Source organism: Natrix helvetica (assembly GCF_964273705.1).
Source record: "Natrix helvetica genome assembly, chromosome: 4".
In the NCBI taxonomy this organism is placed as follows: Eukaryota; Metazoa; Chordata; class Lepidosauria; order Squamata; family Natricidae; genus Natrix; species Natrix helvetica.
Genome location: NC_138550.1, coordinates 38628641 through 38652689, shown reverse-complemented (window position 1 = coordinate 38652689; position 24049 = coordinate 38628641). Strand labels below are relative to the sequence as shown.

At 41.1% G+C, this 24049-nt stretch overlaps 1 long non-coding RNA gene across 1 annotated transcript in view; it reads right to left on the bottom strand.

Annotated features, from left to right (window-relative positions):
- The window catches only part of LOC309391237, a 39029-nt gene extending 16084 nt beyond the window's left edge, over positions 1-22945 (bottom strand). The window contains exon 1 of the long non-coding RNA XR_014175247.1: positions 22682-22945. This is a non-coding gene — a long non-coding RNA (uncharacterized lncRNA). The remainder of the gene's footprint in view (positions 1-22681) is intronic.
- Positions 22946-24049: the final 1104 nt, after the last annotated feature.

Sequence of the window (24049 nt, the reverse complement as noted above, 5' to 3'; positions counted from 1 at the left end):
AGTTTAACTGTGAAATCCTTGGTGCTTTCTGAGTTTGACTATTTGCAGAAATTTCATTACCCAGCTAAGTAACATCATCAGTGCAACTGAATGTGAGGTTTTCTCATTCTTTATATATGGTAGCTTGCCCTGACAGTATTGATGTGCCTGTAGTTCCTTGATTAGACTGTTTTCTTATCTATTTTTTGTCTGGTATTAATCCCTGCTCATCTGGGTGTAGGTTGCTAGAAAGGATGCATTTTGGAGTTTGGGTTTCTTTTTTAGTTTTTTAATTCATTTTGATGGTGTGCAAATGTAGTTTATCACTATGTGCCTATTGATGCATAATCTGTATGAATACAGTGAAATTCCTTAATCTCGCAAGATATGGACAGACTAAACCATAGTTTCAACTGGAAACTATGAGCATCCTTGACCAAGCCAAATCCAAAAATATTCAGGAATTTCTAGAAGCTTCACATTCAGATAATACATGTCTTATGTTCTGAAAAAAGATTATTTTTGTGTTAAACATCCCATTCAGGTGTTTGTGACTAGAACTGGGGTGAAACCTTCTCCTCTGCTTGTTTCTTAAGAAATAGACCTCACAATATATCTTAGATGGCTCATGAACAAAGATGACAAATATTCCCATTCTACAGTAGAGTTTCTCTGACCTGATACAATTTGGTTACATTCTGTAATGTCAGCTTGCTTTTAAAGAAATTTGGCTACTGAAGACCATGATTCAGGAAGAAAACAGTTTTTTAAAAAGATAGTCCTTTCTTGCTTTCCAATATAAACAGCTGTGTTATGGAAGGGGAGATGTAATGAATGTGCTTGTTTCTCTTTATTTATGTATGTTTTTATTCTTTTGAGTGGTAGTTTTATTGTTTTGAATCTTTATCTTCATCTTGAGCTTCATTTTGAGCATAAAAATAAGCTATGTAAGCAATTCTACATTAAAACATATTTTAGTGGACTTTTTTGTTATTATATTCACAAGGATGGACACATCAGTTCCAGCAGTCTAAATTGCATCATGTAACTTGCCTGCTTTCTTTATTCCAAGTAAGACAGTAGATTTGAGTTTTAGGAACAAAATTATGCTGTTACTTAAATCCCTAATCAACATTCTTACATGCAAAGTTTGTTTATATTACCATCTAACCCAGATTTGGTTCCCGAGATCCATTAGAGGACTGCAATCAAACATTCAGACTATCATTAAAACATCAATCCATTATAAGAACAAAACTGTACTCTTTTTTTCTATAATCTGATCATTCTTAACTGCCATATTAAAAAAGAAATAGTTGTTTGCTTTGCAATATCTCTGGAGTATCTGTCAAACTAATCCTTTTAAGGAAAGTTCCTTCATCTTCAAAGAAAAATAAGGTAAGCTTGACTTTCCGTTAAGAAAATGCAACACATATGTGCACTTATGTACAAATGAGAAATTAATTTTAATAGATGAGAAGCTGTTGAAGATATCATTTTGCTACTTATAAAATGAAAAAGAGTGCAAAGGGTACAAAAATGGATTAATTAAAGGAAGGATCTTTTCAACCTCGTTCCCAGTCTAGGACCCATAAGGTTGCTGGAACAGAAGATCCCAAAATTTCTTCCCAGTGCATCTGAGTTGGGGATGGGGTAGATAATGAAAATATAAATCTGCAAGAATATTGAAAAGTGCAAGCATGGTAAGATGTAGATTATGTTCCTGGATAATTTTTCAAATATCGATTTGCTGAGCAACTTGTTTAATATAGCCTGGGGAAAGGAATAAATGTTTGTTGAAATGAACTGTTTATGAGGGCCAGCATTTGCTTGTTTCCTTATGACAGTGGGAATAGGATACATCAAGAGGAACATAGCAATAGCTTTAGCACAATTGGAAAGGGATACTTAAATGTATGTGGTAAAAGGAATTAAGAATTAATAGGTATAATATAAATCTGGGTTGAACACAAACATGAGTAACCAAATTTAGCTTTCATGACCAGTACAGGAACTTAAAAAGCTGCATTTCTCCCTGCTTTAAAGAGGTTAATTAAAGATAAAATTAAATCTCCAACCCATCTAGTTAGCACCCTGTGTTAGAATAGTAAACTATTGCATGTGTATTCAGGAAATTCAAAAACACATCCAGTAAAAAAAATAGCCCTTCTCTGCCTAGCATTTAGTATTCAATGCCTGTTGCTTGTGATTCTAAAGGTAACAAACAGCCTTCAAAACAATAATCTTTAATAGCCTGATCCTCCAGGATTCTCCTGAGATTGTGGAGACAGCAGCCAGACTGGGTTTATTCTGTCCAATAACCAATTGGACTGAGTCTACACTTATAATGTCATCGGGCCCTTGTGGCTCCTCCCCAGTTCAGACTCAGTCCAACCAGGACTAGCAGTGAGAATTGATCTATCCTCCAAATTTTAGCCTTATAGCATTAATTGGCGATTTTTTTACAAATTTCTTTCCTTTAAATTGGTTTTTTAAATCATTTTTTTCTTCTGACAAATTGGAGGGAAATTCAAAACTGCTTTCAGGCTGCCCCTCTTCAGCTGTTCTGACTGCCTGCAGCCACGGGTTCACTCAGGAAGCCTGACTTGCAGTCGAATCAGCAGCTAACGAGCTACGGCTCCATAGCTGTTTCCCCAAGGCAGTCCTGGAACCTGGGCATTCAAAGAGACGTGCGACCAGCCCTTTTGCATGCAGTGGTTCCAGGCGAGGTCAGTGGCCATTCTGTGGAGCACCCAGCCACTTTGAGTGTCGGTGGCCATTATGCGGGTAAGAAAAGCCTCGAAAGAAAAAAAGGCAGCCATTTTGGACACTTTAAAAAAGGCGTGAACTCTGCAACAGCCATTACAAGTACCCAGCGACCCAGGATCATTCCAGGTGGACCGGATCAGGAGTGCCTGGTCATCAAATGGGTGAGACCATTGCTTGATTTATGTCAGGGGAGATGGCTGACCAAGCTGTGTCTGCTGATAAAGGATTAGAGGAGGCAGGGCCATCAGGGGTGAAGAGCAGTAGGAAGAGGCAGGCCAAAGAGGCTTTTCCCTCAGGGGTGAACCTACTATGGAAAAAGAGATGATCCCTGTTCCCAAAATCTTCCTTAATGTGATCCAGAAGCAGTGGAAGTTCCCGGGCATGGGTCCACAGCCAACCAACCTTGAACAAACGCCTCTATAACATTACACCCGAACTCACCAAATTCTTCGAGTCTCCCCCAGTGGACGCACCGGTTGCAGCACTTTCATCCCCTACCGTGTCCCTGGAGCCCCTGAGGAGGTCCTCAAGCCTGAGGAGAAACGGTCAGACCAAACCTTAGTCAAAAACTATCAGGCAGGCACCTGGGCCGCTAGGGCCTCCACTGCCACTTCCTTTTTCTCTAGAGCGGCCCTAGTCTGAATTGAACAGCTTCAGGAGCGCATTTCTCCTACACTAGATCACATAGGGACGTCAACAAGATTAGGGCAGCTGTTGAATTTGCGGCTGATTCTTCTCTCAATGTTGCCAGGTTCACTTCCAAAGCCATGGCCTCTTCGGTCATGGCCAGGCGTCTGCTTTGGCTCAAGCCATGACAGGTGGATGTCCATACCAAGTGGCACCTGGCAGCCTCCCCCTTCAGTGGCACACAATTATTTGGTACCCCCTAGGATCTGTACCTCACGGAATCTAAAGACAAGCACAAGGTCCTTTCATCCATATATAAAAAACAGGACAGTCGTCCCGATCCTTACTACAGGAGGTCACCCTTTCGGCTGGGGGATGGGGGAATGTCATTTTCCCATCTGCAACATCAGTCCTACACTCCCAGACAGGGATCTCACCAGGATTCTTTCATTCAAGGAGGGAACCCAAAGACCATCTTTCCATCCCTTTTATCAAAGAAAATGCCATTGGACAGGGCAAAAATAACTCCTCCTTTGCCCTGGAAATCAGCTACATGGAATTAAACACTATAATCCAACTTCTCTTTGTGTGTGTGTGTGTTTGTTTGTGTGTTTGAGAGGGGGAGGGGGGAGAGGGGAGAGGGAGGAAGGAGGGGAAGGTAAAAGAAAAAGAAAAAGAAGGAAGAAAACTTAGAATCTCTCCTCCTCTCCCCTGACACCCCACTGACTAAAGCGCTTTCTTTCGCCCGCGGAAGAGCTCAGGAGGGCAAAAGAAAGTGCTTTAGTTAGCGGGGTGTGGGGGAGAAGAGAGAATGCTCAGGCATTCTCCCCTCCTCTCCCCCACACCCCGCTGACTAAAGCGCTTCCTTTCGCCCGCCTGAGCTCCTCTTCCTCTTATATATATCAAACTCCCTCGTGGATATTATTATTTTATATATTATTATTTCATGATGAGAGGGGAGGCTCTGCCTCCCCTGCCTCCAATGACCACACGTCCCTGGTTCAGATGTATCGGACAAAAGGCAGATACCATCATTTGAAGAAGATGGAAGCAATAATGTTGCTCAGGGAGTTGAGAGTGGCTACAGGAAGCAAGGAGGGATGTGGCTAAAGCATCAGTTAGGTGCAGCTAACTGATATCCTTCTTATATATTGAAACAGATGTATGTACTGTATATAAGGAACCATATTTACTCCCAGGTTTCTCCAAAATATCTTGAAGTTATACAAATCTTAATTCCTACCAAAACCCAGACTACTTAGAAGAAGAAGAAATCCATCTTAAATTCAGCTGATCAAGCAAAGGATAAAATGTCAACATTCAGTCAGTACCCCTGGAAGAGAAAAAGAAGTAGCAGCCTTTCATTCAAAATCTAGATATAAAAGATAGAAATAAATTGATAGATTCTCTCTCATTTTCTTTGGGGGCTTAGATCTTAGGGTGATTACTTTTAAGCTGCAAATTTTGGGATTCCATCCAACTGCCCTCAAATTCAGCAAACTTTGAGAAATATTATAGCACTTCATATATGTCAAGTTATATAATCCTGAAATATCTTCATTTAAGTTATTAATAGTAAAATATAATTAAATGCTGAGATTAAAACCAAATGGAACTTCTCAGTTCATGCTTAATAATTCAATCTTATAACATGGTATGAATATGTATGTAACATTTGTGTATGTATGTATGTGTGTGTGTGTGTGTGTGTGTGTGTAAGATTTTAAATTTTATCATGTGTGTTTTTTTCTCTACCCCTCCCTGTCCCTTCTCCTCTCTCTTTCCTTTTCTCTTTATCTTTCAAGCATCAGTAATAAAAAGGAATAAAATTCCACCTCATAATTATCTCAGAGTGGAATCTTTTTTAAAAACAATGTATTTCAGTTCATCACACATGAAACAAAATGATAATTAAAAGCTGCACTATGTTACAGACACATGGTAATTTTGAAAATGATTAATCTTGCAGTTCTGATAGAACTCATTTGGATTTTTTTAGACCATTGCAGATATTCTATAAATCATACCACTGGATTAGCTAATCAGGTAACCAAATTATCTGAAGACAAAGCACACTGCATGCCAGAACGACTATACACAAGGACAGTTTCTCCCCGATCCCCGTGCCATCACTCTGACAAACAATTAATTCTCACAACACTGTCAAACTATCTAGCTATATTACTATTAATCTTCTCATCTTTCTTATTAACTACATCCTGATGGGTTTTTTATTTTTATGTTTGTTTGTCCTTGTTTAAAAACAAATAAAAATGTTTCTTTTTAAAAGAATCCTATTCTATAAAGAATTCTATAATACAAACTTGTTTGCATGTACTTTGATGTTATGTAAACAATTCTATTTTCAGACTCTCAGTAATGTCCATTCCCACAACTGTTCCCAATATTATTTTCTGTTTTATTTAAGTTATATTATTTATTCATTTTGAAAAATTTCTTTTGAAATTTATCCACTTGAATCTGAGGGACTATAATCCCAAAGAAAATTATAGTATCATGCTGTTGTGGCCCAACAGCATCTGGCTGAGTTGTTGGTGGAATCTGACAGCAATGAACACTATGGGACTGCCCTGGAGGCTGAGGAAGACTCTGAGGAGTGTTTGGAGTCAGAGCAGGGACTAGAGAGGCCTGTTGGCCACCAGGCGGCGTCTGAGTTAGGGAGCAGTGAGGATGAACAGAGGGAGGCTGTCCTTGATGTGTGTATGTGTAGGGCTGCGAGGAGGATGGAGCAGTTTTGGAAAAAGGGTCACAGAAGGAAATAGGAACAGGTGGCTACTGATTGGCCCCTCCCGGAGAACTTTATAGGTGGGGCGATGGGAGGGGAATTTTGCAGGAAACAACAATTTACTGATCCAGCTGTAGAGAAAGATAGGGAGACTTTCGTGAGTTCAAGTCTTGTTTCATAGAGATAGCTTCCTGGGTTCCCAGCCAAAGGGTTCCTTATCCCCCTCCTTAGTTGTGGCAGACAGCCAAGTCTGCGTCCGTATATATTGTAGAGGCTTGGGACAGAACACATGCCCTTATATAACATATTGTACATGTACTCCTATGCTATGTATAAACCAGGGCCACAAAGGTCCTAACTGGAAGCCCCCCCCCCATTCAATTCTGGAGCCAACCGGAACTCTGTTTCTCCCACCATAGAGTCTCCCCTTAGTGCGCTGTTGGATCTGGGCAACGAGAGAACAGACTGCGGACACGAAGTGACTTAACAGCTCTTTATTAGTAGTAGTAGTGATCCAGCTTGCTCTGTGGTCGGAGGGTTCCCCTTTTATAGGGATCGGGTACGCCCCTCGACCAATCAGAACGATACCTGTTTCCCGCTGTAGCAGCGGTCCAGAGAGGAGACTTGCCCCGATATATGCTAATATCTAACACCCCTCCCCTCCTAGACGGAACGTTGCGGTTAGTAACATAGTTTTTTAGGTATGTTGGGGTTTGCCTTACTCGGGAGGAGCGTCGCAGTTCGGGTTGGTTAGAAGTGGTTGCAGGATCGGATGCTTTTCCTGTTTCACGTTCGGGAGGTTTCGTGCCTTCGTTGCTAGGGCGTTCCGGAGTCTGCTCGGTTGTGTTGTCTGGGGTTTGCTCTGCTTCGTGCTCGATCTCTTGTTCCGACCTGGGTTCGCAGGTGTCGTAGTTCTCTATGATGGGGCTCTCGCGTGGCTGACTTTCCGTTGGCAGGAAACTCTCGTCTTCGTTTCGAAGGTCTGAGTGTGCTAGGCGACCCCAAAGTTGATCGATGTGCCTTTTCCAGTTCCGCCCATCTTCCAGCTCCAGCAGATACGATCGTGGACCCGTGATGCCAATGACCTTTGCCGGCATCCACAATGTTCCCCCTGCATAGTTGTGGGTGTATACTGAATCCCCTATGCTAAAAGACCGAATTTTGCTTGTGGAGTCTGGGGGAGCTGTGGCAGAGTAATTTGGGTGAAGACGGTCCAGGTGAGACCGTAGACGGCGGCCCATGAGTAGTTCAGCGGGGCTCCTACCCGTCGTTGCACTTGGGGTGATATGCTGAATTAAGAGGTAATGGTCAATGCGTGTTTGCCAATCACCTGGACCCATCCTAGCGAGGGCCTCTTTTGCGAATCGCACCATTCTCTCCGCCTGTCCATTTGATGCCGGATGGAATGGTGCGACGAGGGCGTGCCGAATCCCCTGTCCTGCTAGATATGTCTCAAATTGCATGGCCGTGAACTGGGGCCCATTATCGGAGACCAGGAGGTCGGGCAGGCCATGAGTGGCGAAAAGTCGCCGTAGAACCTTAATGACTGCCTCTGCCGTGGTTGAAGTCATTAGGACTACTTCTAGCCATTTCGAGTATGCATCCACAACTATAAGGAAAGTCTGACGTTGGAATGGCCCTGCGAAGTCGAAGTGTATTCGCGACCAGGGTGCTTTAGGTTTCTCCCATTCTGTGGCGGGCGCTTCCGGGGGTGCTGGTCTCGATTCCTGGCATGGGTCGCAAGTGGCCACCCACTCCTCTATTTCTTTGTCCATGTTTGGCCACCAAACGTAACTTCTTGCTAACGCCTTCATCCTAACAATCCCCGGATGACCCACATGTAAAGCATCTAATACATTCCTACGTAAAGCATACGGAATAACAACTCGATCCCCCCACAATAAGCAACCTTGTAACACTGAGAGTTTGTCCCGTTTTGACCAAAACACTTTGAATTCCGGGCCCACGTTTCCCTTCGGCCACCCCCTCCAAACCCAAGTTTGAACTTGCTTTATTAAATTGTCTTTAGAGGAGAACCTTGCAACGTCATATGAAGAAACCGATCCAAAGTCCAAACAGTCAATGAGCAATACCGGTACTTCTGGAGTGGGGTCTGGCAGAATGTCGGGTAATGGGCAACGGCTGAGTGCGTCTGCGTGTCCGAGAGTGGAGCCCGGTCGATGAATTAACTTGTAGGAGTACGCAGCCAGGAAAACAGTCCACCTGGTCATGCATGGAGAAAGGGAGACCGGAGTGGGGCGGTTTCCCGCCAAAAGTCCCAACAGCGGTTTGTGATCTGTAATCAGTTCAAAATTACGGCTGTAGAGGTATTCGTGGAAACGTTTTACTCCAGCTACAGCAGCTAGCGCTTCCCTGTCCAATTGGCTGTAATTCCTCTCGGCCGATGAAAGAGTCCTGGAGTAGAAGGCGATGGGTGCTTCTTTTCCGTCGGGCATCCTGTGGCTGAGGACTGCTCCAACTCCGAAGGGTGATGCGTCGCAGGTCAATACCAGCGGTAGGGTCTGGCTGTATTGGACAAGCAGTGAGTCAGTGGTGAGCAGGCGCTTTACTCCGGCGAAAACTGCAGCTTCGGATCGTCCCCATTTCCATGGTGCGTTCCTCTGGAGTAGACGGTGTAGTGGCTCAGCAACGGTCGCCTTCTGCCTCAGAAAAACGCTGTAGAAGTTAAGTAGTCCGAGGAAGGCCTGCAACTCGGTCTGATTTCGTGGTGTGGGGGCGTCCTGGATCGCCTTAATTTTCTTTGAAGTGGGGTGTATTCCCTGACCATCGATTCTATAACCCAGGAATTCTACGCTAGGCACGTTAATTTGGCATTTTTCCTTTTTGAGGCGGAGACCGTTTTCTCTGATTCTGGCCAAAACAGTTCTGACTCTTTTATTTAATTGCTCCTCGTTTGCAGCGGACACCAAGATGTCATCAAAATAGGGGACGACTCCCGGTATCCCTTGCAAAAGTCGTTCCATGACGCTCTGGAACAATCCTGGGGCAATACTCACACCGAATTGTAGCCGGTTGCATTTGAATGCTCCTCTATGCGTCACTATAGTTTGGGCCTCCGCTGTGGCGCTATCAACTGGCAGTTGCTGGTAAGCTTGTGCCATGTCTAATTTAGCAAATACCTTTCCTGGCCCCAACGAGTGCAATAAGTGCTGTGCTACAGGCACAGGATATGCGCTCTGTTGTAGCGCGACATTAATTGTGCATTTATAGTCCGCGCAGATGCGGACTGATCCGTCTGGTTTGACTGGGGTCACGATGGGTGTTTCCCAGCGCGCGTGATCCACCGGCTCAAGGATTCCTTGCTCCACTAACTTATCTATTTCCTTATCTATTTTTGGGCGGAGTGCAAAGGGCACTCGTCTCGGTTTAAGTCGGATTGGTGCCACTTTGGGGTCTAAATTGAATGATATTGGTTTACCCACATACTTACCAAGACCGGGGCTGAACACATCCTCGAACTCCTTAAAAATCTGCTCAGCGCTGCTGTTTTCCACGGCGTTGATTCCGGTGACTTCTAGCCCCTAGGATTCGAACCAATCCAGTCCTAGGAGGTTTTGTAATGGTGCGCTGGCGATGGTCACGGGCAGCTGGGCTACGATGTCCTTGAAACGGATCTGGAACGTGCCTTGGCCTACGATGGGGACTCGGTTCCCCTGGTAGTCTCGTAGCAGGATGTCTGGAACGCGTAGTTGGCTCTTTTTGAGGCTAGGGATAGCCTGTTTCATGGATGCCCATGAAATGATCGTCAGGGATGATCCTGTGTCAACTTCCAGCTCGCAAGGTGAGCCCTCCAAGAGGACTGTGACTTTCAGCTTTTTAGGCCACTTGGTGCGGACCTGGCTTATTGATGTGAGATACGTTCGCAATTCCTCTCTCTGGGTCAACTCTATCTCATCATCTGTATCCTGAAAATACTCTCGTTGAGCGTCTTGATAGAACGCTCTCTCAGCTCTTTGTGTGTAGTCTCTCTGGGGATACGCTCGCTCAGCTCCTTGTGAGTAATCTCTCTGGGGATACGTCCGCTCAGCTCTTTGAGAATTTTCTCTCTGGGTAAACACTTGTGGATTTCTCTCTGGGCGCCCTTTTTGATTTCGCCAAGCCCCTGGGTTGGGCTTCTGTTGGCGGTACATGGGTGGCTGCCGTGAGGCAGGGACTTCGCTCCGGCACACTCGTGCGATGTGCCCAAGTTTGTTGCAGTGCGAACAAACAACGTTCCTGAACCTACAGGTAGACCGGGGGTGATTCCCTCTGCAGCTTGCGCAGGGCGGCAAACGGGATCCGGGTCTCCCCCCAGGTCTCACGTGACTGCTCCGCATCAGGTGACTTTCCTCGAGCTCGGGATCCCCGAAATCTGGAATGGTGTCCTCGTAGTGGACTCTGGTGTGTCTCGGCGCTGGCTGGCCTGTGTTGAATCCGCGTTGAATGGTCTCCGCTGATCTGTCTGCTGCTTCTGAAGCTCTTGCCTCGTCGAGTACAATCTGTAGGCTTAAATTGGTTTTGGCTAACAGCCGTTTTTGTAGGGAAATGTCTCTCAGCCCGCTAACGAGTCGATCCATAATCTGCTCATCCAGGTCTCGGAATCCACAATGTGTGGCTGCTTTTCGTAGGGCTGCAACGTACTGGTTGATAGATTCTCCCGCCTTCTGGTTCCTCGTGTTGAATGCTTGGCGGCAAACATGGCGGGAAGGTTTTGGCGCTTAATGAGTCTGTAGAGCCTGTTGCAACACTGCCCATGATACTGCCTGTATCGGAGTAGGCGCGGTGAGGTCTCTGGCCGTGTTGAAGACTTCTTTTCCGCAGTAGCCGAGGAAGATGTTTTTCTTCCGGGCGTCGGTGATCCCCGTGTATTCGTTCGCTTCGAGAAAGCACTCGAAACGAATCATGAAGGCTTCCCACTCGTCGTTCTCTGGGTCGAATGGAGCGGGGGGAGTGTGCATCACCATCTTCTCTCGCTTGAATTTGCCGCGCTGTGGTGACCTGAGATGGCTGCCGGAATTTCTGCCGAATTCCTAGGCTGGATCAATTCCGGAGATTCTGGAGGTAGCGTTCTTTGTCCTATCTGTCTCTCGATCCCACCTTCGTCGCCAATGTTGGATCTGGGCAACGAGAGAACAGACTGCGGACACGAAGTGACTTAACAGCTCTTTATTAGTAGTATTAGTGATCCAGCTTGCTCTGTGGTCGGAGGGTTCCCCTTTTATAGGGATCGGGTACGCCCCTCGACCAATCAGAACGATACCTGTTTCCCGCTGTAGCAGCGGACCAGAGAGGAGACTTGCCCCGATATATGCTAATATCTAACATGCGCCATCCCTTTTCCTCTACCTGTCCAAAAGCCCTATCAATTGTGAAGCTGACTGGCGAAAGGGAGCCGCAGCAGACGGATGAAAGAGCCACATGCGGCTCCAGAGCCGCAGGTTGCTGACCCCTGGTATAGATATACACATATGAAAAGCCATGGAGACTTTTAGATATTATTTTACCTAAAAAGTATTCTCACTCTTTGCAGAAATAACCTGTACTCTTATTTATTCAAATAAGTTACCATATTTTTCGGAGTATACAATGGACCTTTTTCCCCCAAAAAGGAAGGTGAAAATTTTGGTGCATCATATACACTGAATACAGCATTTTGGCCTCCTCAAACCCCACCCCCTTCACAAAAATGGACATGCAGAGGCTTTGGGAGGCCTGCAAAGTGATCCTAGGGGCTGGGGAGGGCAGAAATGAGCCAAAAAACTGGCCATTTTTGCTCATTTCCCCATCTCCCAGGAGCACTCTACAAGTCTCCTAAAGGCTATGCCTGCCCTTTATTGACAAAAAATGGAATTTTTTTGCTTGTTTTTGCTCATTTCGGCCCCTTCTCCCAGCTCCTAGAAACACTCTACAAACCTCCTAAAGGCTAGGCATGCCATTTTTTGGCAAAAAAATGGGCCGTTTTTTGCTCATTTTTGCTCCTCCACCTAGCCCCCAGGAGCACTTTGCAGGCCTCTCACACTCTCTGCATGCCCTGTTTTTCACAAAAATGAGATGTGCAAAGGGTTTGGGAGGTCTGCGGAATGCAAAAACTTTTTTTTTAATTCACCTCTTCAAAATCTTGGTGCGTCTTATACTCGGTGTGTCTTATATTCTGAAAAATATAAGCACTGTTTCATAAAATAAGACTGTGGGCTTCTCTAAAAAGAACAGTATGGAAACAGTATCATTAAATAAATAAATTTATTTATTTAATGATACTGTTTCCATACTGTTCTTTTAGAGAAGCCCACAGTCTTATTTTATGAAACAGTGCTATTTTAAATTAAAATGTCACAATCATAACAAGACTAAAGACAAGGATCACAAACAGTAAAAAATGTTATTTAAAAAAAATCTTCCAAAAAAATACACCAATTCCATGTTGACCCTTGTATGTAAATTAGCAGTCTCAAACACATGACCCATTGGCTGCGGGTGGCCTGAGTTCTTTTGAGGCTGCAAAAAACTCAAAAATGCATGGTGCTAAGCAAATAATCAAGGCTCATTGCAGTGATTTATTAGACAATATTTATTGGAACAGGCATCCTTCAAAAGAATAGTAGAGACACACCTCTGCAGCAAAAGATGCACTCATATTTATACATTTCTGAAAGCAGGGAAAATGATGCATGCATACATATTTATAAGTAATAATGTAATAGATCACCGGTACTTTCTGCCCACATGTTATCTACAGAGAAGAATGATCCTAGTTAAAAGAAACATTTGCATCCTGAGATTCAGGAGTTGCTAAGGAAATGTTCTGATAAAATTTATCATGGCCGTTGTGAACACAAGGCCATATTGCTTAGGTCTCCATTTATCTATTAAATAGTCCCATTCATCTGAAAACAGATATCGCCCACACATGAAGCAGCAAGGCAGGATGGCAGTAAAAGAGTTGTCATGCATACTGTATGGGCAAATGCAGCTTGCATCAGCTCAAAAACCTGAGAGACTGACAGAGACTGAATATTTGGTGGAGGACTTGGGTGGGGATGGTGTATGTAAACATTTCTAACTACCCAGCATTCAGTCATGCCAAGTATTCAGGCTTAGTGTCACAGTTCTGACTGTATAAAATATATGGCTCTAATAAAGAACCATGTAGCCTGATACATGTAAGATTCTGCAATATTTACTTTTCTAATTATAGTATAGGTTCAAGAGAAAATTCAGATAATTTTGTTTATGGACTATTCAGCAAGGAGTACTGATGGCCTGATGAGAAAAATATATCATGGAGCACAATCTACTCTATACAGATGATGTGTACAGGTGTCCTTAATTCCTTACTATCCAGAGAAAAGCCAACTATTAACCTAATGTGGGATAGGGCAGAGGGAAAGAAAGAAAGAGAGAGAAAAAGAGAATTGTCACCAATATCTGTAAACTATTCCTTAATTGTTAAAATTAAGAAATAGAATTAGAAATAAAATAGCACATACATAAATTGAGCTTATGCCATAATTGCTAAATATTAAAATTGTTTTTGTTAGAATTGTTTTTGGCTGATCTGAGTAGAGGGGCAAATGCTTGCAGTTTAAACTATTCAACAACTATGTTTAGGATGACGGAATAATCTGCAATGGAATGGAATTGAATGCAACTAGTCAACATTAAGCATTGAAATGGCTTGTGCTTCTTATTTTTCATATTTGTATTCATAATTTCAAATGGCAGGAGGTTTTTTTTAAAGAACCTCCTTTGTACTATATCATTCATCAAATCATAGAATCCCTGAATTTGACCAGATCAAAACTTTAAATGATATTTTTTTTAAAAAAAAATCCAACAGATTAAACTGCCATGGCATAGAAACTATTGATAGATTTATATATCTACGAAGCCTCTTTGTTTAAATGTAGATTTTGAAATGCAATTCTGCTTTGTCAGAGTGTAAATTAGGCAAATGAGATTAAGTTTCAACAAGTTGCAGATTCACATAGAAGGGGCATTCTGGTCTTGGTCCTCATGAGTCTTCTTATTTCATTCCCATATGAGACTACAGAAAAGCATGACAAACCATCTGAAAATAAAGCCTTAAGGTTTTTCCCCAATACATCAGTATAGAAATTGCCAGAACAGGCCTTCTGCACAAATCCAAAAATCAATGTTTAGTATTAATGTAGTGCCAGCATCACTGCTCCTTGTATTAATCTGCTAGAAAGGGCTGTCAGAAGACCACATCTAGGGAAAGCAAGAGAAGCCCTCAAGCCATAAAACTGTGTTCTACTACAGTTATGTTTTTGTCATCTGTCTGTTTCCCAGCTGACTACATTGTAGAAGCTTGACTGACAACACAATTATTAAAGAGACTGACTTGATACAGGAACACATAGATTTTGATTGCCTTCCAATCACAGTTTGCCATTTCTCACATAAACAGAAATGTAACCATACAAGGCTAATTAATGTTTGTTTAAATAACTATCTTGGGATTTTTAAAATAAATTACAATCATGTTTAACAAGAAATTATTAATTAATTACAAGCCCTTCCTTAAACTTTTATATTCTCACCAATCCAAATTCCAAAATTTGTCCTCCAAGATGGCATTATCATGTGTACAAGGTGGCATTATCATGTTCTACTACCCAACATCAAAGGAAACCTATTTATTTTGTGGGAACAAGACACAATGGGTGCTACTAGCTATGATATATAATCAGAATAGGAGCAAAGGCTCAAGGCCAACTCAGAGATGTACATTACCACCTCCATTCTCCAAGACCATCATATTTTTGGAATATAAAACTGCTAAACTATAACATTAATTGTCAGCTATATAACCAACCTCCAACAGACTCTATCCTACTGCTTTGTAATCATATTAGGTATTGTGTCAATCATTCTTTAAGAATCCGTTCCAGCACAGTTTGTCATAAAATAGCTCTCCTGGTTTATGTGCAAAGCACTAAGCATTTTGCATTATCTCATGGCCGTATTCTTCTCTTATGTTTCATCGCAACTCAGTGTTAACAGCAACGGAATATAAAATCCATAAAATAACAGAACCATAAAAACATGATAAAATACATATATCAGTAAAATTCATACAACTGATAAAGCCAACAATATGTTAATCTCATTATAGCATAATTACCATATGTGTTAGACCTCAATTAATGAGAACAAGGATCTGACAGAATAAAATGATTTGGGCAAGATGGATTTTCAGGCTGTGCTTTTTGCTATAAAGATGATATCTGGTAAAACAAGGTTACAAATTCATTCAGCTACTAGGAGCTTGTTGGCTATCTATGACATCCTTGATCACAGCAATATATCATAAATATAAGCTGGTTGGAAGGATCAACATGAAGATACCTATTGACATCTATGCCATTTGATTGACCACTATAAGTAAAGGTAAAGGCTCCACTCGCACATATGTGCTAGTTGTTCCTGACTGTAGGGGGCAGTGCTCATCTCCATTTCAAAGCTGAAGACCCAGCGCTGTTCAAAGACGTCTCCATGGTCAGTGGCCAGCATGACTAAATGCCGAAGGCACATGGAACTCGGAACCTTCCCACCAAAGATGGTTCCTATTTTTCTACTTGCATTTTTACATACTTTCGAACTGCTAGGTTGGCAGAAACTGGGACAAGTAATGGAAGCTCACTCCGTTATGCAGTGCAAGAGATTTGAACTTCCAAACTGCCAACCTTTCTGATCAACAAGCTCAGCGTCTTAGCCACTGAGCCACCGTGGCCACTGTACAATAAGATAAAACTTGTTGGACTAGATGGGCCTTCACCATGTCCAGCAGGACAGTTCTTTTGTTCAGCATGTCTTTTAGAAAGCCAAATGATTAATACTAATATCAAACTTCCTTTCAAAGTGCATTATACTGCTCAAAGACAAGATGTCATAATTATAAGCAACAGATCCTTTGCTCAGAAGGAAATTGCTAAACTGTCAATGGTAAATGAATATTTACTCCCATTCTTGCAATCTGATAGGGGTAAAATGGAATAAGACTGTAGCAAGACAGAAAATTTTGAGTGAAAATACCAAACAAAAAAAAGTTTTGCAATAACAACAAATTTATTATCACACTAACTAACATGGTCTACCAGCCAAGGTTTGTAAAAGGGAAATGCCAATATCCAGAGTGCTGAAGATAATTAATGACATGTTCAAGTGGATTTTGTTGGACTTCATATGATAATAAGTGATATTCTGTTATATTCAGTTCTAGGTCTATCTGAAGATATATCTTCTAATCTTCCAATCATTTTTCCCTTCTCTTTCTTCACATTAGATGTATCAAAAAAATGATGCTGCATCTGGATTTCACACATCTTATTCAATAGATTGAAATGTACCAAAGAGGATTATCATAGCAGGATTAATTTAAAAAAAATGATAGGGCTAAGGTCCTGGGACAGGCTTGTTTCTACAAGTTTTCTCTTCATTTTTCTCTTCTATTTTTTTAAAAAAAGATTTCCAAATAATTTTATATTTAAAAAATATAAATGGATACCAAACTAAATTTTGATGCAAGCTGTAATTTGTTATTATTTTTGCTTCGGTTGGTTGCATCACCAATGCAAAATTTTGTCTAATTAAGCAGAACATTTTAATTTTGTGTAGTGCTAAAAACTAGAAACCTTTATTAGCTGGTAGAAAGTTGTGAATGCCAGTTTATTTATGGCACTGACTTTGTCCCTGCTGATAGTTATTGTGAAGACTGAAAGGTTAACAAGAGATGGCTGGAACCAAGCCATTTGCCAGGTGTTATTCTCTGTGATGGATGGAGTGAAGCCAGCTGAAAATTATCTCTGTAATACAACTCTTCATTTCAGCACAATGACATTATATGTGACAATAAAGTTCTCCCACCCACCCAATTTCCCCTATTGTAACTACAATTATTTAGAATAACTGCAGCAACAGCAACCTACAAATTACTACACCTTCCTGACATCTAGCAGCAGTATTCTTTCTAATGGTCCCTTTTCTATCGACAAAATTTAGAGAAACACTCCCCCCACCATTTCCGTTGGTTGCTTTGGACAGAAAAACAGAAGACCTTATATTTCCAATGGAGATTTAAATGGACATATCTGAGTGCATGTGCAAATAAGTGCACATAAAGTAAGAAAGGCTGTTCTGGAGCCTAACATGGGTCTCCAGGGTGGGCTTTATTTAGAATTGGAATGTGTTGATTCAGCATCCTAGATCCTTCTGCTATAATGGCTTCTGCACACTGATGAAAGCTACAAAAGGATAAATGTTTGGGGATAAACAGCAAAAGATTATTGCTTCTAATTTTTCTTCTTCTGAGCACCCAGCATTTCTCAGATTTGGATATAAAGTTGTCCTTGTGAATGTATGAATTTAAAAGGCTGGTAGCTGGCTGTGACTTTTTTTTAAGAATAAGGAAAAGTATCAGGTAAGTGGTGAAGCACCCAGGGACCTTTGTCACTTATTATGTTCACTTACAGAATAATTGAGGATTATCCTGGATTAAAATTCATTCAAGAAACATTCACTCACTTCACATATCTTCCTATTTTAAACCTGTTTCTTTTTGTCTTATTCTTCCAAAACTATTTCAAAGTAATTTAGTCTTTGTCTAATAACTGCTGACTTTGTACAAGTTCTGACAGTTTTTTTCTGTTTTTCTACAGGTAGTCTTCAACCTATGACCACAACTGAGCCCAAAATTTCCATTGCTAAGCAAGGCAGCTGTTAACTGAGTTTTGCCCCATTTTACAATCTTTTTGTTACAGTTAAGGGAATTGCTGCAGTTGTTAAGTGAATCCTATGGCCATTAAGCGAATCTGGCTTTCCTCATTGGCTTTGCTTTTCAGAAGCTGTCTGGGAAAATTACAAATGATAATCACTTGACTCAGATAGTGCAATTGTCATAAAAACCAGCCAGTTGCCAAGTGCCCAAATTTTGATCATTTGATTGTGGGGATATTGCATCAGTTATAAGTGTAAAAACTGGTCATTCACTTTTTCATTGCCTTGTAAATTTGAAAGGTCATTGAACAAAATTCAAGGATTACCCGTATGTGTTCGTTTTATAAATATTTAGATACATCAGCCATGTCTCCATTGATTACTGATCTTACATTCTGAAATTACAGTGATGTAAAAATAACTAACAGCATGATATTTAGCCAATGACAGTTTATAAAATGCATAGAAATTCCCACCTGCAATTCTACTTGCATAACTTAGCAGTGTCCCATTATACTGTGCTTTTGTGAATTGAGAACACTGGATAGAAATTACAATTTAGGAACAATTTATTAATCAATTGCTGCAATGTGTACTTTTTCCAATACAGAATTAACTTTGCCAAATTAAATGAAATTTTAACTCCTTCTTACATTGTAGCAACAATATTAAAGAGCCATAATCAGATATTAATAAAATGTATATGTCATAATACAGACATTGCACTCCATTGAGGTGAAAAATAAAACATATAATCTAATATGAAGTTGGCTTATTGATATAGAACAGAGGTGTCAAACTCAAGACCCACCAGCAAGAACTGTCCCGCGGGATGCCTAGATCTGACCCATGGGAAAAAAGTGAAGAACCGGCCCACAATGCCTCTGACAACAAAAAGGGAACTTGGGAGGGTTGCACGTGGCAAAAACGGAGCTCGGGAGGGCTGCACATAACCCTCCTAAGCTCCATTTTTGCTGGCAGAGTGCTTGGGCCACTACAGGTGCCCCCAAACATGAGTAATGTCCAGCTGGCTACACCTACCCTGCCCACGCCCACCAAGCTTCCTGAGGTCAAACATAACCCTGATGCATATCTCAATGAAATCAAGTTTGACATGCCTGATATTGAATATAGCAAAACTGTCCAGTTTGAGGTAGGGTTTAAGTCATCAGACTAGACTGGAAACTGAGAGACTGTGAGTTCCAGTCCCACCTCAAGTGCATAGTCAGTTCAGTGATTTTGGTCTATTCACTGTCTCTCAGGAAACAATGGCAAACTATTTGCAAAAATCTAGCCAAAGAAACTGTAAAGACTTGTCACTCACCAGGAGTCATGACCTGAAGTCACAAATAAAAATATAAACATAAACATCCAAAAGTATTTGAACACCAAAGTCCAAGAATCCTTGTTCAGGATTCATCTCAGCCAGACACTGAGAGTAAAGTACTACAAATACAATTAAGGCTCCAAACGATTAGGTGAATGTAATAAATCAGTACAAAACAGAAACTAAGTTTCTAGAGGTTACATGTTTTATTCATTTGTAAGCTTCCTTGGCAAGCTTTACCCTCAAAGATGTCATACTACTGATATTAATACCAATACTAATATGTTAAAGTCCAATACTGAGTAATACAAATTTAATTAGAAGTAACATTGACTTTAATAAGCAATAATGAAGAAAGTTGATTAACATTACAGTCAAATCTTTCTGAAAACCCCAAATTACCACCAAAATGAGTGATGGGTGAAGTATAAAAAAAGATTTTTTTTATCCTACTATGCATTCGCTTTATTCCTGTAAAACAGATCCTCCTTCCCTTCCCAGCCTAACCTTGTGCCAAATCATCAACTCAATTTAGGCATTTACAACTTTATCAATCTTTTCTGTGAACCACCAATTTCCAGACATGGAAGGAGCTATGAAGGCCATTCATTCCAACTCCTTGCTAAATACAAAAATTCCAATTACATAGAGTATTGTGTTTCCAGAATATAAGGCCTGGTCTCATTTTCTTTTGGGCTCCAAAATAAGCACTAGGACAGTGTTGGTGAACCTCTTCGGCCTCAAGTGCTAAAACAGGAGTGTGTGCGAGGCACGCATATGCATCAGCCGCCTGGTCTTCTTGTTTCTGGAATGCATGTTTGCGCAAAGACCAGCTGAGCGGTGCGCATGTGTGTGCCAGAAACTGGAAGAGCAGCCACCCAGTGCATATGTGCGCACTGGCTGGCTGATCTTCTGGTTTCTGGCATGCACATGCACACTGCCCAGCTGGTGTTCACGCACATATGCATTCCAGAAACCGGAAGAGCAGCTGGCCAATGCGTATGCACATGCCAGAAACTGGAAGAGCAGGTGCCCGGTGCGTGCATGCACATTGGGCGGCTGCTCTTCCGATTTCCAGTGCTCCCACATGCATGAAGACCACCTGGCCGGTGCGCTGGAACCTGGGAAAGCAACAGGCAATGGCTCGTGTGCCCGGAGAAATGGCTTTGTGTGCCACTTTCAGCCCGTGTGCCATAGCTCCACCATCATGGCACTAGGGCATATTTTCAGGGCATTTCTTATTTCTTTTGAATATCGTCATCACAAGGCATGGGGGTTGGAGCTATATATAATTATAAAATTAAAATTAATTCTAAAATTTGTTTCTCTTGTCTTAAGCCTATTTTTATAACCTATAATGCTATTTTGAATTTCATTTCCAATGCCCAGGCTATAAGTTTCCAGGATATTCAATGCACAGTATGTCATCTGTCTGTCTGTCTGTCTGTCTGTCTGTCTGTCTGTCTGTCTGTCTGTCTGTCTCTCTCCATCTCTCTTATCTATCTATCTATCTATCATCTATCTATCATCTATCTATCTATCTATCTATCTATCTATCTATCTATCTATCTATCTATCTATCTATCTATCTATCTATCTATCATCTATCATCTATCTCAACCACAGTGGATATTTAAATAATGTGTTAAGGTACTATTTGTTGAATTATAGCAGTTTAGTGGGTAATTCTTGCTAGAAGGGACACTCCAAAGGCACTCCAACTGTTTAATTTCCCATTGAGCTGAACATACTATGGAGAATTTGGCTGCTGTAATTACAGTTTGAATAAACTGCTGCAATTTGAGAATATTTATTTATTCAATTTTATGCCACATATCTCCTTATAAAATGACTCTGGGTGGCTGAAGTATAGATACAAATGCACTTGGATAGAAAGGAGCCCCAAGAAACAAAGTCCAAATGCCATTTTAAAATTCTTTATTGTTGGAAAATCTCAATTTAAATATGTGTTATATGACAGATTTAGGGCATTCAGCAATCATTCTCTCACTGAGTGTCCTCTAGACTGATACATACATTAAAAAATGCGTTCATTCAAAGGACATTTTTACTTTGCATTCTTTGTAAAGCAAGATCTCTTTTCCCTTCCCTTCCCTTCCCTTCCTGTATCAGTACCACCAGCAAACTCTCCCTATAGTAAAATGTTTTCATAACTGTCTAATTGCTGCACTTGCTTTCTAGTTGCCTTCACTTAAGAAAGTGCCATGTTTGAGCACTCAACAGTCCATGAACTTGGGCTTTTCTTTTCTTTTTTGCACTGCGTGACTAGATACTCAAGGGCATGAAAGCAGCTTTCTTCAATGCAAAACAAATGCACTCATCTTGAAAGAGACATGGATGTTGTCATTGGCCTCTGAAATCAGCTTGTCAAATACAAGGAGGGGGAGAGCGAAAGAGAGTGCCTGTGTCATAGAAGATGTGACTGCTGTGTGTTTACTAACAATGCCAGATGCAGCTGGAAGATCTTGATTGTTTCATATTCACTCCACTGATCGGAATGCTTTGCATCAAACACTGAGAACAGACTGCTGGATGTTATTTCAGTTTACACTTCACTTGCTTACACTTAGAAATGGAAAGTGCTGTGAAAATCCATTGCCAGACCCATTAGAAATCATTTTGCTCCATGGGAAAGCACGAAGTCCAAGTGAACTTTTAAGAGTAATCATAAGACCTCTGGCTTAAAGTAATTAAAATAGCTATCTTATGCAGAAGTGCCAGGAGAAATTTCTTGAGAAGTAGTGTACATCCAAGCTGAAAACAAGTTTCTACCTAATTTGTGGACCGAGGAGCAAAGTAGAAGATTTCTCTCAGTTATGCTATAATGGTTCTTGATCTTTAATCTTTGTATACTTCCAGAACCACTGCTGTGAGGCAGGGTTTTATAAATCATATATAAGAGATTGTTAAATTATACCATAAAGATTATGGCATACCCTCTCTGTAATGTTCCCAATTATCAGAAAGCATTTTACAAGAAGCTGAATATGTCCAATAGACATACCAAGTACTTGTATCTATTTTCCCTAGGTAAAACCATCCATCCTGGAGCTTCAGTTATACAAAGTCAAAGGTGCAGAGCACATTTTAAACTAGTGCCCAGTGTATAGCAGTACAAGTACTAGCACACTGCTGGGATTTCAAAGTGATACTTCCAAAAGACCACTGATCATTTAAAAAATGTCCCACAGTCTTCACTCTTAGGTAATATGAAGAGGTAGTTGTGATGCTGAAGCAAGCTTTCCTGAAGATAATACCTGATGATGAAACAAACTTTCTGTGGTACAAATGGGCCATTTTGTTGCCCACACAACATCGTGTTGTGTTGGCAACCAAAGAGAAGTGGATGAGTCTCTGTCCTTTTCTGCTACTTCCATCAGAACTTAGAAATTACAGATATGACAGCAGAAGATCCTCTTGTTCCTTCTGAGGAGCAAAGTGAGTCTATTTGGTGCCAGGAAAATAGGCATACATACCGTTGTCTCCTTTTCTTCTGGCTTTTCCTGCAACTATAGTTGAAATGAGAGATGGGGTTTTGGCAATGGATATGTTCTTCCTGCCAAAAGGTAAGTAAACAATGGTTAGTGATTCAGTCTCAGATAGCTAATAGTAACAAGTCAGAGCCCTGCTATCACATAGCCCTAGCCCTTCTTTGTAGTTCTCTCTTTGTTGTAGTTCAATCAGTCTGAAATATGACAATTATGATCAATCCCCATGCTTTGCCTTACAGTTGGAATTATATGTTCTGTCAGGGGAAAAAACACCCTGTTAGAGATCGATGAACCGTGGCTGATTCCCTTCTGCATATCTTTTGAGATATTTAGAAAAGAAATACTCTTTAAGAAAATATTCTAATTAATAAACAAACTTTAATAATAAAATAATAAAAGTAAATGAAAACAGAAAATAACTAATTGGTTACATTTTGATAATGAAAGCTTCGTCAGCCAAAAGTTGGCTGCCGAACAAAGAAGAGAGGAATTTTGAATGTGTAACGCGTGCGCAATAAATCACTTTCAGATAAGAACCTTTTTTTTGTTTTATGACCTGCGCAATAAAGCTTTCTTAGTTTAACTCTTGAGTGTCAGTTTAGGCAGTTCAGGCCTAGCAAACTTTTTAACATCGTGACACCCCTTCTTTTGCTAGTCTGGGCTGACGTCATCAAATCATCAATTAAGGCACATCTTCTTTCGCAGATACTCGTGTTGATTTGCGGCGAGTGGTTTGTTAAGCATGTCTGCAATCTGATCATGTGTAGAAACATATTGCAATTTAACAAAACCTTGCTTAACTAATTGCTTTGTGTTTTGATAACGAATGTCAATGTGTCTGGACCTAGAACCTGTGAAATGTGACTCAGAAATATAGACAACAGATACATTATCTTCCATCACGGTGATTGGTCGAATCGGACGTGTCCAGATATCTGTGATCAAAGCATCAAACCACGTTAGAGAATTACAAGCATCTGAAACACAAGCATATTCAGCTTCAGTAGATGAACATGAAACAAAACTCTGTTTTCTCACTTGCCAGTAAACAGGACAACCATTTAGGAACATCATGTAACCAGAAGTGCTTTTGCGTGACTTCTTGTCGCTTGCCCAGTCGGCGTCGGCAAAACAAATCAACTTTGGTTGATCAGTGTGTGTTGGTTCTAGCAATAACTTCATGTGTTTAGTGTGTTTTAGGTATTTCAACAACTTCTTAATGCATGACCAATGAAATTGTGTTGCCTTACCTACGTGTCGTGATAAAAGATTAACACTAAGTGCGATGTCAGGTCTGGTCCAACTACTAATGTATAATAGTGAACCAATGACTGAACGATAAAGTGTTTGATC